Source organism: Hyalella azteca, unplaced genomic scaffold (assembly GCF_000764305.2).
Source record: "Hyalella azteca isolate HAZT.00-mixed unplaced genomic scaffold, Hazt_2.0.2 contig17412, whole genome shotgun sequence".
Taxonomy (NCBI): Eukaryota; Metazoa; Arthropoda; class Malacostraca; order Amphipoda; family Hyalellidae; genus Hyalella; species Hyalella azteca.
This window is the reverse complement of record NW_025947196.1, coordinates 99,415-117,702: the sequence shown is the minus strand read 5'-3', so window position 1 is coordinate 117,702 and position 18,288 is coordinate 99,415. Positions and strand designations below refer to the sequence as shown.

The 18,288-nt window shown below is 37.2% G+C and overlaps 1 protein-coding gene across 1 annotated transcript in view; it reads right to left on the bottom strand.

The window, feature by feature from the left end:
• The window catches only part of LOC108677865, a 135,063-nt gene that overhangs the window by 73,123 nt on the left and 43,652 nt on the right, over positions 1–18,288 (bottom strand). The gene's annotated exons all lie outside the window — the stretch shown is intronic.

The following is an 18,288-nucleotide window of genomic DNA, read 5'->3' as shown; positions in this document are numbered from 1 at the left end:
GAACGAAAGTGACTTTTAACAATAAGAATTTGATTTGCATTCATTCGCTTTTATTCAATATTAATTCCGAAATTGAAAATCCTTTGTCGAGCGTCTAAGAATTTTTTTCTGAATAATTGGTTCCGGTTACGTATGTCTTCATCAGATAATTTTGACTGTTAATCCTAAAATACTCAGTTAAAATTCTCATCACCAAATGATGAAAATCACCAATTTTAGATTCATGTCTTACTGTTTCCGCGAAAACGCTCAAACTGATTGTACCTCGAGTGACTGAATCTGCTTATAACCAATGCAAAATGGCGCTTCAACTGCAAGAATTTCTTTTCACACTGTAAAAGCAGAAGTATCATCATATTCCCAAGAGGTCCTCCCGGGTTTTTGCGTAATAATCGTACGGAATTAGAAATTGACTTTCTGCTCGATATTCAATGGAAAAAAATTACCGCTTGGCGATCATGTAAACTTTTAGCTGACCTATTCTAGAAGGTCGAGTTATCTAATCAACCCAAAAACTATAAGATTTCCCTTGATCTGCTACTTAAATTTAAATAGGTGTAAATCTCCAACGTTCAATTATCGTACCAAATCTCCAAAAATAATTTTATATAATTTCCCAGAAAAAGTTATTTGTTGATAAATTATTGTTAATATTTCGATGAAATAATTTTTATGTGGTCTCATGCTCGACATAGTGGTTTCTAAGTCGGAATATGAGGCCTTTAGAACACTGCCACCAATTTAAAATGATTATGCGGGAAGCGTCTCCACGTTGTTGAGTTGTTAGCGACCTTTGCGTCAGTCGTCTGACATATTTCCTTGCCGCGGTCACTGCTGATGATATCAGGTTAATGCATGATTGTAATTATTAGGGCACTGTTAGGACCACATTTCGGCTGCCAGACAGTTGGCAGCCGGAGATGTGTTCAACATTTTGTAACACCGTCAGAAATATCTGTTTCGCTAACTATTCTGTTGTACATTATAAGATAATTGAGAGCTAGTTCAGTATTGAGTTTACTGGTTTTATTGTTACCTATAGGCAAATTCCGTCGTATTCATTCGCGTTGCAAGTAACACTTCGGTTGGCCCTCGCTCAAGATAATCTCGACGAATGATTACGAGCTGAAGTGAGTCACGATAAAGTGAGTTAGGGATGACAGTCCCTAGATGGAATTGCTTGTCAAGAGAGAAGAGCTTGAAGCACCGAGTCAATTATCTGGAATTTGTGTTAGGTTGAGTTAATTCAATGAATGTTATCATGGCTGAAATTTCTCGGAGTGATCGCAACAGACCAACTTTATGTGTGTTTTTTTCTTGGCATAAGGATAAGTGAAACTTCTCGCGATTCTAATATTTTTCAAGCACCACAATAAAGTAACTGTACCAAAGTAAGTAAGCTATAAAATAAATTTAATCTCCGAAAGTTAAACAGCTCAAGTGTGGAGTTGATGGAATAGCAAATATTATGCCTTTAATATAGAAGCAAATATTCACTGAGTTTCCCTGACAAGGAATAGAATTGTTATATCTCTTGTGAAATAACTTCAAAGAAAGAGCTCATGCATCATGAGTTCTACTCTGACATGAACTTTTCAGGCTACTTGAAAATTGTGTGATTATTGATCAAAGGTGAGCGCTTATGTCGTTTCATGTACTATGATAACATTACATAAGTAGAGTAAGAGGTCAACATAAGAATTTAAACTAGACATCGTTGGGTAAACAAATCTCCCTTGTTTAAAACGTATCGATAAATCTCTTTCCAAGAGCACTGGCGTAAATTAAGCAAGAAAGTGACGCGTAAGAACGAATCTTTAAGCTTCTTTCAATGCATAAAATTTTTGACGCCTAATTTATTCAATGCCTCCAGAAGTAATGGCTTGATCGTGAGGTTGAATTAATTTTTCACGGGTGATAATCGGTTGCGATTTGTGAGCAAGAAGGGAGCTTTGAGCTTCTCTCATTCTCAGAATGGGTGACGCTCTTCTGGTATTGATGGATCTGAGCCATGGAATCCACATTGATTTCCGAAGAGAGAATGGAGATCTGTGAACCTCACACTTGGATGGGACTCTCATGTCTCCATTCCGGAATCGAGGATCGAGATATTGCGACCAGATCATCGGAAATCCGATATTTATTTCCGGGATCAATGGATATTGAGAGACGTGCTTGCCGCGCTTCCTGGTATAATGGAATAATTGAGAATGAACGTGTGCATTAAAATTCAGAGAATTTCCTTATCCGCGGCTGATTCAAAGTTATACATTTTTAAGAGAGAAGAAAAATATATTAAATGAATGATATCGAGAGTAAGGTACTAATTTTAATTGCAAAAATTCATGGCCTTGAGAATTTTTGTTGTTCCTTTTTAAGAAAACATTGAGATTGAAAACTGGTTTGAAGAGTTACTCACCAGCAAAAGATTACGAATAAATCTAAGTGACCTCATGGAAGAATTCGAGTCTATAATACAAGTATACAATATTTAATGCGACATTATCTACACAATTTTTCTTGTCTACTCATGTTGGTATTAAATAATTTGAAACACCCAGAATTAATATAAAAAAAGTCTCAAAAACTCATAGGCCACTATGATGAATCATAGAACTGGTCGATCAAAGCTATAGAACAGCTCCGTAAATATGTTACAAGCCCATTTTTTAGCCTAGTATCCCTGGGAAAGGTTTCCTATCCTACACAATCTGTTAAATAAAAACAACATTTATTCTTTCATAAAATTTCTATCCGCCGCCATTCGTTCAGAGCTCACTGAATAAAAGGACAAAAATTGACGTAAATTTCAGCCTTTCCTTTGATGCAGTTTCAAGCTGGAGACTTTTGCGCTTCAAAAACGCCATCATCTAATCATAAATATTGATGATGTTACCTGTTTGATGTAGGCTTAGAGTGCTACTTATGGAGCGCCGCCTCTTGTAGAGAAACAGAGCAACGACTTTATAAATGAAATGGAACTCTCAGATCAAAGCTTGAAGTTTAATAAAATGCAAGTTATATAGGGGGTTATAGTTATTGTATATTATTGTAATTGATTTATATCCTCTAATGAAATAATAGCTTTTTATTATTGAGGATAATTACTAATAATATGCAACTGTATGGCTTATATTATATTCATTATTTGCTGAGAATATTGCTCTCGGTTAGGAAAAATGATCAATCTCGCTTGAATTTTTTTTGTGTTAAATAAGCGTGTGGATGCAAAAAAACTATCTAAAGTGACTCTGATGTTTGTTCGCATTGTTTTGCAAATAAGGCAATAGATTTAGCAGACATTAGGTTACTTCAGATAGTGACGACATCACAAAGATTCAATTGCTACATGCAGTTAAAAAATGTTACATGCAGGAAAAAATATAACTCAGTACTGCAGTGAGTGACAGAGAGCGCATTTTATCATTGTCAAGTATCATGGATAGACGGACGGACATGACGAGCACAATAGCGCCTTTTTCATAAATGAGAAAAGGCGCTAAAAAGTGGGATACCTTCTTGGTCACGTTTAAAGTAAATATCAAAATAAATGTGATGTTCAACATCTGCAATTAAGAAACAATAAAGGTTCTATGAAAGTGAGGCAAAAAATGCTTGAGAAGCAGTGTTGCCGACTATTTCTTGCTTTTCTATGGCAGGATTAATTGAATACGCGTGCATCCATGGGTTCATTTTTATTTTTTTTTGTCATTTCGTACATTCCTGGAAGACACGGTTTCTGGAAAGAAACCGGTACAAATACAAAATTTATTCAAAGAAAGGGGTTACTGAATATATAGACAATATTCGAAAATATTCAAGTAAATTACAAATGCTTTCTAACAAAAAAATATTCTAACACGAGAACTAGGCTCACAAAAATTCGTTCCTGATCTTAGTTCGGTCTGTACTCCGCAGCTGACAGATGACGAATGAACGAAAAGGTTTCGCAAGACCACGGAATTAAGCTAGTATCCTAAGACAAAATGTTGCATTCACAACAAGCAGTATATGTTATATTACTTGAGTAAAGTAAAACTTTCAGTGGTACAGAATGGAATGCTGTGAAGAAATGATGGGGATCATATCCTACGTTGTTAAACTTAGTTAAGGTATATGTTCAAATATGACAAAGTTACAACTCAAGGTCAAATAATTTTCATTGTCTACAAGATAGTTTAAATTAATAGCAAGTCATGTTTTTGACATCCTTTCTCTGTGAAGAAAGCAATGCATTTTTTCACAATATCCAAGAAAATCTCTGCTCTACTCTGTGACAATTTTGGCTTGGACACTAAAAAATCCGACAGACGTCTGGGAAAACAGAAGCTTTTCAAGTAAAATAAAAAACAAAAACTGTTGAATGGCCCCCTAAAGTTAATGGTATAATTTCATTTTTACTACGCTGAGGACAACGCGTTTCTTTTATGAAATGTGAGCACGAATCACAAAATCTGAAACCAAGCCTTGCCAAAAATGTGACTTTATAAATGGAGGATAAGACAAGACCGGTATGACGTTAAAATGACAGCTCTCCAAGAGCCTCCGGTTAATGAGACAGCTGCTAAGCCATTTCATATTTAACGTCCAAGACATGAAGTTGAGATTCTTAACATATAATATCAGGAAGATACGCGCACTGCTCCACGACTTACATTTTATGCCACGCACATTTTTTTCTCGGCAGAATTTCGTCTCGTAGACGCCCAATTTTACTTTGGATTCCGCTGTACAATAAAAATATAGAACATTTACTTTCGAAGATAAATTTTATTTAAATAAGCGTACAAAAATACCTTGATTTTGTAATTCAAAATGCAAAATATTTTTTTTCGTTCTTTTGGATATTAATTCAGATCACAAAACGGAGACATTAATGTTTATGCATGCAAGGGTAGAGTCAATGTTTCATAAAATAATTTGAAGGTAACATGATGTTGTATCCTCAATCATGGATTCAGCTCATCATATTTCATAAATGAACAATAAAATGGAACCTAGCAGTTTAATAATCATTTCTATTTCTCTCTCATCACTCACACATAAATAACTAATTTACCTAGGAAATTAAATCTTTACACGCTTTTTCTAGAATTTGCTCAGGCAACGACTCTATAAACTTGTTTGAAAAAAAATATTTCACTTTGACTTTTTACGAACTTTACGTTGGGACAGTGCGAGCTCTTCAATTCTGCCGGGCGCATCGTCATTGCCTGATTTCTACCCGTGGACATTTAGCCGGCTAAGATCGTGTCATTGTTCTCTGTCTCGTCGAGACAATTTTTAACGTCGAGCCGCTCTCATTCCAGAGGCTCCACCTGAATGGCATTGGTAGAGCAAAAAAGTCTCAAAAACGAACCGAATGGCCTCTTGTCTAGGCCATCGTTACAGCTAATGAGCTCGCGCACAAGCTTTGCCTATTGTGTCCGAAATTCAAAGCGGATCCATTCCCCAAAATTTTGGCAATTTCCTTAGAAATTCAACTCGAAATAATGGAAAATTGAACATGAAATCAAGATGTTGTAAAAAATGAAAAGAGTGGTTGAAAGCTCACAGTTCGTGGATTTTAATGTGTTTTATAAATGTAAAAATTATGGTTAACATTATTTTACAATTATCACGAACCAGCACTTTATTATAAGTGCTGGTTCAGCAAAGGTTCGAAAGATTAAAATGTCATTTATTTTGATACAACTATTTGGCAATTTCATGAGCTACACAAATTAACACACTTCAATCAAACCATCCCATCTGAATTTACTTCATGTCCCATTTTGCTTCTTGGATTCTTGGTGAGGATTCTGAACTCATCAACAGTATGCCTTAAGTGTCGCGTCATCATTGAAAAAACGTAATGGATAGAAATCACACTGTTAGTCCTTTATTTACCGTGGTGATGAGATTGTGCACGTGTGATGATAATGGTTTGTTCAGTTTATTAAAATTTTGGACTGTCATTTTGGTTTATAGTTTAAAATTTTTGATTGCGGATTATGGAAGAAGAAAACCCATAAAGTTATGCAAGAGCGAGGAGTGAGGCTCGGAGCTTGAGTGTGAAGAATGCGGGTTGTAAAAATCAGTTTCCGACAAGCCAAAACATTATAATGTTTATATCATGGTAAGGGTGTGACGGTGTCGTAAGCGAAACCTGACGCAACGTTCTGAAACGAAATAATACGATTATAAACAGTAAAAACCGGAACAACCTCATAAGTATCTATACATTCATATGCGTAATAAACGAATTATTGAGAATCAACAAGGAAACAAGTGCAAGAGCCTAACCAGTTTAGGTACTAGCTAAGACTTCTTGCTTAAAGTAATGTACTGGCATTAGCTACGCTACTGACAGATGACCACTACAACAGATACTTCACGGCAGACAGAGTGACAAAATAAGTAGAAATGTGCGCCATTGCCCAACATGTTGAACATTACTCAACCATGTGACTTTACTTAGTATGTCCATGTGACCTTAACAAGTAACGTAATAAATAATCACGGACTGTTTTTCATGTGAATTTTTAAGCCATAAAATTGAAAAATTTACGAAAAACTGCTCTCACTTAACCAATAATTCGGATCACAACAAGGAGCTTCTGACCAATACGCTGTTGGGAAAGGCGAGATTTATTCCATTGGCTTCATCTCCGCCAGAAAATTGGTTCATAGCTACTGGTCCTGGTGCCTCAGGAACGCCACATTTTAGGATTTAGCAACGTTTCTAAGATTCTAAACAACCAAGTGCAACGTTAAAACAATTTAAGGAAAAGAAATAAATGGTACTTTGCAAAAAACTAAAAAATATTTATCTAGATTTGTTCAATTAATGCAGATTGAGTAGAAGTTTCGATAAGTTACTGTGAAGAAGTGAGTCAAAATTTTAACAAATTAGGTAAAAAGTTTAGCCTCAGCACCAATTCGGAACTTTGATTCTCTAACTCCAAACTTGGGATTATTAAATTTAAAAAACCATGTCTATTGTAGACTGCCATATCATCGCTCATTGCTGTGATGGCAAAATTTATTTAGCAAGTCACAGACAGCAAATAAGAACCAAGGATTTATCTACTCTGTATTTGTAAACCATTCTCTGTCAAAGTTATTATCATAATCAATATTTACTACAGGTTTTCGTTAGCATATCTACATTCATAGAAGCCGATATTAAAATAATTGCAAGATGGCACTTTCATCGCAACCTTTGTGGCATTCTCCACGTGATTCTGCAATACAAATACACGATTTCTGGAATCACCGGTCCATATACCTACAGTTTTTCAGGAGTCTAAAGCCACCTATTTCGAAGCTCTCGCAGCAATCGTGCCTTTATACTTACGAAGTCAGCGGTCGTGTTTGCATTTTGGTCTCTGGAATTGACTTCTCACGCAATTCGCATGCGGCCAAACAGGCGGCCATAAAGCAAAGCCATCGTTGTTGCGTGTTTAGACTTCACGACACAACCTGGCGAATTTGGTTCGCCGATGATTTTTCTTAAAATTCATTGGCTGCAGTTTGTGGATTTATGGAAAGTTTGCGTTGAACCTCGTAGGAACGCTTTTCTTTTTTATGACCCAAGGAGTTTCTATTATTATGAAGATTCGTAATTCTAGATTTTGGTTCTCGATTGTTATTCAGATGTATAGGCCAAAGATTTCATATTAGCCTTAGTGAACAAATTAAAAGACATATTATTGTCCTCGAATTTATTTGTGAACAGTTGTGTCATATTGTACTGTCTCATGGACTTTTCTCAAGTAGATTGACTGTATTCTGCATATAATTAATTAATTTATTCTGCGTAAGATGAAGAAAAGCTTCGTTACTTTGGTACTCCAAAAAATAATTTGACGTCTTCGACAAGTTAGTAATCACAATGGCATAAATTTGAGTGTATTAAAGCACTGAAAAAGATTTCATATTATATATTAAATCGATTTCAGTCGATATTATAATGTGCTATTCATAAATTCTTCATTCTACTCATGCCGATTCTTCATTCTGATAGCAATTGGTATAAGTTTTTAGTATAATTTTTGAGAATTTACGAAAAATTTATGAGCTTACCAGTCGTATTATTATGAAGTTTTTGTGGCTAGAGTTGGTAGCATTTAAATTCTTTTAGTACGCTTCGATTTTGCTAAATCAATAATTGTGATTTTTCAATTTTGTATATGAATTGAGAATAAATAAATATTGCTATAAATATAAAAATGAAGTCGTTGGACAACAAATTTACGAGGGTTATTGAGGATTATGACATTGAAGTATAATTAATTTCATTCATGAAGTGTAAATTCTTAATAGAGCATAAAAATAGTTGAATTGTTTTAGACAAATCAAAAAAATTTTCACCTCGAAAGAAATGTATCGCCGAAGAAATGGAGTAACCGGAATTGATTGTTTGTAAGGCTTAAAATGACATAACTTCTGTTCTTCATAAAACCATATATTACTTTATTTTTATTCCAGATCATTCTAGAAAATTAGAGTCGAAAAAGAATCGAATAAAATCGAATTTATTGAATTTGATTTTATTGTCCGGCCGGGTCTAGGATGATTAGAAAATTATGGTTCAAAAGAAGATGTCTACTTCCTTCCTATTTTAGTTTAATTTATGGGTTGTGCCTTGATGTAAATTATTTACGATTTTTACCCTACGACAAATTCATCCATTTCCAGTTATGACGTCAATCCTTTAACTTTCCTCTCCGTGGAATTTTTAGTTCAGGTTTTAGCTATCCTACTGTCAGGTTTTAGCACGATGGCCGGGGCACAGTGAAAAAGTTCTCACGCTGGCAGCTACGACTTGACAAGGGAAAGGATACAAATAAGCATGTCAACTCTTATATACTTAAAGACAGCAAATCCCACCCTAATACAGAGCTGGGCACGGCAAAAATTGACAACAAATTCCTAGGCCTAGCCTACCCGTATTTGCAATTCCCAACGAAGGCTACAATGCACGCTAATAATTTAACCTTCACAATAGTACAAATAAAGAGGGCTAAAATGGGGATAGTATTTCACCGATCCCAAAAAGGGGTACATCACCGGCTGGAATGAAGGCGAGCGTCGGCAGACTTCCCCGGGATTTATTCGGTCACACTCCGGCAATACTTGGCTGCGGCGTTCGTTGCTTCTCGGTGAGCTTTGTCTGACGGTGTTTTCAGAAGGGTATCGTGGTGTTATCTGAAGAGATGTCGTAATGTACGCTGGAAGACTCCCCGGTGACTCAATCCGTCGTAATCCGGCAATACTTGGATTTGGCGTTGGTTTCTTCGGCGTTGCGGTCTAACGCGGAGGGTTGCTGCTTGAACACTCGTAGAACTTTGCTTCGATGGAACTCACTCTGAGCGCGTAAAACCAGGCTCGCGTTGTAGCTTTTGGCAGATGATACTAGTTGTCCGTCTTGAATCGTCGTGGTTAACTTGCAGCACTATCTCTCGCACCCGCGGAGCTGTTTCCACCAAAAATCTATCTTTCGGCTAAGTCGTAGAACGCCGCCAGTAGCTCTACACGCTACTAACACCGGTACGGGACTGACTCGCGGTGGCCCGCTCGCTTCTTAAATACTCCCCCGGTCTCGCGCATGCGAGCTAGACGGCTCGAGCTCCACACCCCCTAATTCAAAATTCGCTTCTAACCCCCAATCCCTATTCTTATCTTATTTATACTTTATTCCTATTCCTAATCATCGTCGGTTTTAATAAATCTTTAACGGTTATAGTTATATTCTCCTATACTAATCATATCCTCCTTTGCCCCCTAAAAAAATCATCATGCTAGGCTTAGATGTTTTTTTTTTCATTCTAATACCCTCGATTACAGAAATCAATTCTAAACACCCTAATAACGCGATCCAGTTGTATCGGTGTATATATTCCGACCTTCACCACTTTTACCTCACCACTCCTACCCGGCTATCCCTCACTCTCATCTAAGTAGTTCGCATCCCCTCGTTTCCATCACCTGCAATTAATGAATAAAGTAGGTAATATTGACAGTAGCTAATATTGAACATGTATTATGCATAGATGTTAAGAATGCTAAGAATGCGGCGCCGTTGTTTCGAGACCGTGGGAAAGGTTGTTTACATTGAAACGTTGGCGCTCAGCGTTGCGAGGGAAATTCCATTCGAAGGAATGTAGCGTCAGTTCGAGGGTTAGGCTTAAGTGTGCGCGACTCTAGCGTATATAAGGACCTCAGATTTCGCGCCAAGGGTTGTTGGTTCTACGGCGGAGACCGTCACGCACGTTCGGTCAGCAGTTAGCGGACGTACAAAAGCTGCGGCCGTGAGGCCGCGGTGTTACCGTTTTCGAACATTGACGGTCGCGACTTGCGAGAAACTTGGACTCACCGAGGCAGTTACGATTCCTGTGAGCGCGTCAGACATATACAATGGACGGCTACGACTTCAATATATTATATGGTCAACATCATCACTACGGCTGCGACTCAGCCGTGAGACAACGCGAGCAGCCACGAGATGTACAACGATAATAACGCACGTCATCAGAAGATCCAAGTTTCGAGCTCTACACAAAGAATCATCAGTACGATACGGTCACGATTTCCATCAAGAAGAAGCGGTACGATTGTATTCATCTTCAACCGCCGAAGCACCGCATTGAGCCGAAGTAACATAATCGACGATGAAGACTACGCCACTATTCTGAAGTACGGTCGTTGTAAAACAACCTACGGCCAGACTGGCCGCGTGACATCTATATCAACGAGATACGACAGCTATGAAGAAAGAGCAACTGTGAAGAGAGACGCGCGGTACAGCTAGCTGCAGTACGGCCACTTGAAATACGGCTGCGATGCACGGGGACAGCCGCGGTGCGGTCGCGGGACGTACAGCCGTAAAAATGTGCGCAAGTTACGGTCGTTTACAACAGTCGTACGGCTCAACGGAACTGCAACGGATCACACGCTTTTTTCCGGTAAAATTAGTTGATTTTACATGATGATGATTTAACTGTTAGATTTCGGACTTTGATTATGTTCAGCTCACCTTTTTCATGTACTAGAGATTTTTTGTTAACGTAGGATGTGAACTTAAATTTCTCAATTTAATAAGCAATGTATCAGTGTTTCATTAAAACCCTCTCTTTGTACTATATTTTGCCGGAACCTGTCCAAAAAGACCCAGTTAAAATTTTGAGCCGAGACCGGCGCCGGGTTTAGCCGGGCTGGTCGCGCTTTAGCAGGATGGAGCCGTGAAACAATAACCAGCCATCTATCCCTAAAACTGCGCTTCGCCATGGCTGATATAGAGACAAAATTCTAGCAGCTCGGCAGGGCCGGAAGTCTGCGCTGTTTTAGCGCTGGTACTTGGGATTGTCCGGCAGGGAGCTGTACAGAGCAGCTAGCAGGCCGTGTATGGGGGGGTTTTGAGAGAGGGAGGGTTCTATTCCCTGCCCTAAATTTTAACTGGGGAGAACCTTATTCACGTGCCAATTATCAAGTGCCACTCGGCAAACCACCTGACAAAACGATAAGTAATGAATACCGGTATCTTGAACCTGAACCTGAACGTAACGTAAAATTGGTGGAGTAATCACTCCGAGTCTCCAACTTTAAAATATATGAGACGAGAAGAAACTAAACGTCTCTCTTTTCTTATGTATATTTTTCCCTATTTAATCAGGCAGGGCAAACGAAATGTAATTCTAGATATGATCTTGAGAAAAGTATACGTGAATGAGGAGGAGTAGGTGAATAAGTTAGTAAAAACCCGCTTTCATATTGTTTTAAATGATTAACAGCTGCATTGAGAGGTGGACGGACGGACGCACCAGGGTATGTAGAAAAACGCTCCCAATTTAGGAAACAAAATTTCGTAAATGATTGTAAAGATTATTAGACTCTTGTTTTTTATGTCTTATTTTCTAATATTGTTGAATAAAATGACGATTTAATGCAATGTAACGACTACTGCTGCACTGAAACAAATCGGTGCGTTAGTTTTAGACATCTCACCTGGCTAACACGCTCAATGTAGTTAAACGAATAATTCCGAAACGTTCGTTCGCCGTTTTCACAATAGTTCGTACGCCGTTTTCTCTATTTTTCGCTCAGCCAGAGACTACCACTGCAGCTAGACGGATGACGTCATGGCAGGACCAATAAGGAAAACCGAAAATTTACATGCAAGTTCGAATTTACTGGTTAACAAAAATTGATAATAGCTTAAATCAACTTTATAATAGTGATAATATAAATAATGGAAGATATCATGTAATAATGATTAAACACACATACAACATTCACATGCTTTATAGTTTTCATCGTTGGTGTTTTATTGCCTCGAATACAGAGGCGGTTTTGAAGTCATATTGGTTATGAAACATACCGCAATTCGATCACAGTCTGTGTTACTGGTGAGCCAAGTAAAAGATCATCGACAAATATTTCAAATTTATTCATTATTTCTAATAATGTATATAAAAAGTGTGCCAAAAGATTAATCTGGAGCTTATTATATCATAGACTTGATTTTAGCAAATGAGTTACATAACAATTCTACCTATCCCAAATAAAGTCAAGTATTAATTGGCGGTGCGAGGAAAGCTTAAACGCCAACACCTCGTACAACGTCGATCAGTTTTTCATGCTACCAGTAATGCAACCCTACGATAGCACGCGACCTGCAATGTGTGATGGTAGATGATTTTGATTTTAAACTTTCCACGAGTTTAATTGTTCCTTCTCTGAAGAATAACAGAAATAAATGATATCTACAAAATGTAGGCACATGAGTGCCTTTTCGGTCATGATGTAGAAAGTTAGGTTAAATAGCTTATTTTTGTTTACAACGCATGCGTGCTGCTATGGTCAAGTGGACTAAGGCGTCGCGCGGTCTGCTGCAGCGCCCGGGTTCGAATCCTGCTACGGTCGGCTGTGGTTCTTCCAGCGGAGAGTCGAAGGTAAGAGAATTTATATGCAAATACTATGTCTATATCTAATAATGCAGCTAATTGGAATAATATGCTCATATAATGTAACTGTCACGATAAAAGATGAAATAAAACTAATTCCGGTCATCTCTCAACATGAAGGGACACGTTCAGAAAGATGCGTTGTGAAAAGCCATGTACAGGAATTTCAATAAATATTTATTTTTATACAGCAATCGATGCCATGTATTTCTTTGGAGTTGTTACCCTGTAATATCACCAAGGGTGCGTTAAAATCCTAGGCTATATATTGCATACGAATTATTACATTTGTATTGTTGAGTAATTAATTTGAATTTAAATTTATCTCAATCGGTTACAATTCTAGCATTAGAGACATAGCAATAGTGGACGCGATACTCATAATGTGGTATTCTAATAAAATGATGTATTTCCGGCAGTCTTTCTCTCATCCTATGCGCTATTTTATACATGGTATTCTCCTTCACCATACTGCATATGAAGCATCGGCCGGAGGTAAGTTCACTGAGGCTTTCTCTATTTACGCGCTAAAAGTAGCTTTTAATTACGCACCCCGGCTGGCTAAAGGGGCGCTTTAGTCGCCTTTGGCAACTCATTTTGGGACAAGCCGGGATAGTCACTTTGGTGCGTAGTTTCTACACACCGATTTGTTTCAGTGTGATGATTAAAAAACTTTTTGCTAAATCTAACTGGATGCATTGACATCGTTGAACGTGGACTGCAATATAATAATAACCAAACCTATTTGTTGGTCTCATTGCATTCACAATATGTATGTATGTTCCTTAAAATGTGTTAAGTTATAGTAGAGACTATGGTACCGTGGCATGAAGTGCTTAATGTCAGGAGGACGTTCCGTCTTGTTCTGGCCTTTCGAACAATTGAATAATACCGATTCCGAGTGAAGACATTGTAAAGGCAATGTAGAATGCCCAATAGCCTCGCATATTACGTGCAAATTATGTTACATGATTTAGCTTGGATTGTTCTAAAGTGGCTTTGACAAATTCAACCAAAATATTTGTACTTTGAGATATCGCCACACAAGAAATAGGTATTGATAATGATTGGCACGCTTCGCAATAAATGACTCATTTACCAAATATTGCTTCTAAATCCATAATTGTTACTGGGTTACTCTGAAAAGGTGTTTGCAAATTGGGAAAGTTTTAGCAAATAGCGTTAGTACTCTTCTCCACTCTACTTCATCCTCCTTCTATTATCGGCACAAAACCAATATATGAGGAAGTATTATCCTAAAAGTATTTTCTCGTCGTCGACGTCAAGTGCCGATGCGTCGTTAAAGAAGCCGTCAAGTGAGGTCTGCGCTCTGTGGAAGAATATAGAACGTGACTCTAATGGTGAGTTTGAGGAGGGTTTTGATAAAGCAGAATGTAAAACAGTTGCTACTGTAGCTGGGGGAGAAAAACTTGATGAATCAGAGTGTTGGTGCAGTCGACCGGAGAGATAAATTAGAGCACCATCCACTTTTTTTCATGAAATCGCGGAGTAGCACATATGCACACGCAAGGGATGTTTCAGAACCAACTTGTATCGCTTTCCGGCACAACGCTCCAATTCCTTTGACTACAAGAGTACGCTCCTTGATAATTTCAACTAAAGACGAAATTTAGCCCGATATATATTCGAAGTAGAAAGTATTTGCCGCCAATATTGCCGGCTAAACCTTACCCCATGTACAAGCCCCTGAAGTAGTATATCCTATCACTAATTATCTAATCTCCTCACAAAGTTAATTCTTTTTACTTAAATCGAGGGGTTGGTCTAAAAGGTCATATACTCGTTCGCTATGAATGATTTATTCATTAATCTTTGTAATTGATATATCCAGTAAAAATATGATGCAATTGGATAAAAAATTGGATTAATCATTTAGAAAGCTGGAATCTTTTAACTTTAACAAATTGGTGACACACTGTCAAAATAACTGATATTTTGCTGCTTTATAAAATGTGAACAGAAATTTTACCGAAATCATGCCGTCGCCAAAGTCCCGAGTAATAGAGTTATGTCAGAGTTTTTTGAGAGTAATGGAAAAATGAAATTTCATTACCAACACTTTAAGTACCATTCGGATACACCAATTATTTCAGGATCTGAAACTACTTCGTCGGTAAATGAAGCAAATTCGGAGTATGATGCAGGGCATGGTTGAAATATGAACAAAAATTAATGTGATTTCATACTTTGTATTCACAGAATCCCATGTATATTAATTACGAGGAATATGGCAGAATTTCGAGTAAAGTGTTCGGTTATGAGATTGTCCTTTCATTGTAACGCAAAACGCTCATCGCTAATGTAAGAGAGCTTATGAGGCTTTCGAATGTATAAACTATAATTCTTGTCTACACTTGAAATTTGAATTTTGATAATATGTTGCAATTAGTGAAAGTTTCTAAAAATCAAGCTTTCTAATTATTCTAAATTGATATTCACACACAAAATGTCACATTTAAAGTAATAACATGGTTCAGGTAGTCATTAAAAATGACTACCTGAACTTACTACTTTTGTAAATGCGGAGTGTCGAATGTTGTTGAGATTGTATTACAATTTCAAATTGAATTGGTACTGCGTTTGCAGGAAGATATAGTTGCCATTGAAATTATTTCTTTAAATATTCACGTGAGCTGCACATGACAAGTCTTTCCTAGTAAAAATAATTCGAGTTTGAATAAAAGCGATATTAGATAATTATTATTATTATATAACTAATCTCGAAGCCCATAATTTAGATTAGGCGATTATATTGAAATCGCAATAATATTATTGAATCTAATTTATTGATATTGAATTTACAAGAGATACATAACAACATGCCAACGGTAAAAACATGGCATCTATGTTACATAAGGGTTGTAAACGCATAAATTGCAAAAGAAACAGTGATTGGATGAAGTTAAATATTGATTGTTTTTTTGTCATAAATCATTAATCTTTTGTCATCAAACGAACTAAATTATCATAAAACACGTTCACATCAAAATTTTACTGTCAAGCAATAACTGAAATAGTATTATAATATTATCCGTTTAGAAAAAGGTGATAATAAAGATTATAATCTTGAATATATAAAAGAAGATTTAGCCTATGCTACGTAACAAGCGCAAATTGAATTAGATAGTTTGCTAGAAATGTGGGAACTCATCACTTACGAGCGCAACGACTTGACAAACAAGAGATGGTCAAGCCAACAAGGCTGAGATGGTGACGCTTAACAGGGACTCCTACAGTTTCGTGTAATTCCGCGAGGATCCTGCATATTATGCAAATAAAGCTTAGGTAAATTCTGGAATATTATCCTAGGAACAACAGCCAGTGAAAGGCCTCAGAAAGATATGACGAAATGTGCATTGGATCTGAATACACTTACTTTTTACAAGGATTGTCAATTTAAATGTAAGAATTTTGCTTAAATTTAAGAACTTATTTTTATCTGACATAATAAAAATTAAAAAAAGCCATTTTTATTTTACTTAACATTTTTAAGTTGCCGTAGTACATTATATCACTTCTGAGCTGGATTTCATTAAGCCCTGCAAGCCATGCTTCATCATTGTCGTTCAGAAAGCCGTATCTCTGCCCACCTCGCTGCCGTATCGCTGCCGCTGCTAGCATCAGTTTCATCATGTAACATGCAAGCATGAAGCTCATAAAATCGGCGTACTCCGGTAGTGACACTATCTTTATGACAGCCATTAATTGGAATGACCAATACGACATGAGAAGCTCATCGATCAATTAGAGCCGCCGGAGTAAAGATGGCCTACACGAGTGTCTAAAAATCAGTATCGACCTATCGATCATCATAAAAAACCGAGGCATGATTTGGCTGTCAGATTTAGTAAAAACCGAAACACTGACCAAATCTATTTATAGTTGGGGATTGCAATATTTTTCAGTTATAACGAGTCCCAACTTTCAGACCTTAATTATTTCATACCGTATTTCATACGGCACTTGCACTAAATTCCAGAGAAAGAGGCATTAATGTGGATTTTGTAACATTTAATTCAAAATTAATCATTAATTTACACAAAAAATGGCTTCGGAATGCTTGAAAATTAGGTATCTTAAATTTATAGGCTATCAGGTTTTCAAAACCGATATTTTGACCTTTAGACTGAAGCGGAAGTACATGCAGGGATATCCATTAAAGGAAGCAAGATTTCCAATTGCAGTCCCTAGTTGTCCATAAATTTCGTGCACCGCAATCCAAGAGAGGAACAATTAAGCGGCTTGGCTATTATGAATTTCAGAGAAGATTATTCCCGATATAGTCCCTGAATTTTGCCGTTTTCAGGTAACTATTATACGAACATTTTCAGAGCAGCGATGCTAAATTTTCTAGCGACGGATTATTGTTCGGTTTATTGGACGAATGTTGTATTTATCTGTGCACCGATATTGTCTGGCAGGAGCGATTATTGGAGACTTCAGCCATGGAAGCTGCGTAGAAATAATGAACAGGTTCGTGTATTGCGTCAAAAACACGATTTCAAAGCACGAAAAGTTTCTGCTCAGTCGAGCAGAAAACGAAACACAGACAACGCTCTGTTTAATCTCAAAACCTTGGTTTTGACAGTGGAGAGCCGAAATTTCGACGGTGAGTGCACGATCGGTGCGGGAATGTTGGAAATTCTGCGACGACTACGAAATTTTTACGTTGGATTTAATGTATCCTAGACCAGCTTGCTGTTTGTAATATATTTTATTTAGAAAGACCTGGATGAATAACTATGAATAAAAAAGCTATTGCATTACTTATTAGTGTGGTTATTGCTACTTGACATGCAAAGACCAGGGCGAAGTGCGCTATAATTTAAATCATGACCGAATATTTTCAGAGCTTTTAAATTACGTGATACGAATAATTTTCAACTCGCATGTAAATACTGGTTGAAGCGTCTAGTAATATGGAGTAGATACCTTTTACTATTACCTTCTCCATTTCCACGAACTCATCTGTTCATTTATCTCCATATGTTCTATAGCTTCATACCCATCATCGTTCCTCCCATGTAATCTCGGCTTGCTCCATCTCAGTTGTTGATCTGTCTGATGCAGGGAGAGTAATTTTGAATGTATTTGGAGACCTGCATCATCTCGACACGCTATATAAAGCGCTATCTATCACACATGAGTGAAGATGTCTGTGGCAAAGACCGGAGATAAACCGAGTGGAACGTCAAAGGCTAACACCAGCGGTGTTAGTAGCCAGAAATACAAGCTAACTCTTTGTATTTCATGTTGCCTGCGGGTGTTTTTCATAAAACTCTGATTGAAAGTAAATTTATCAAGTGTGTGGTAAGATTTG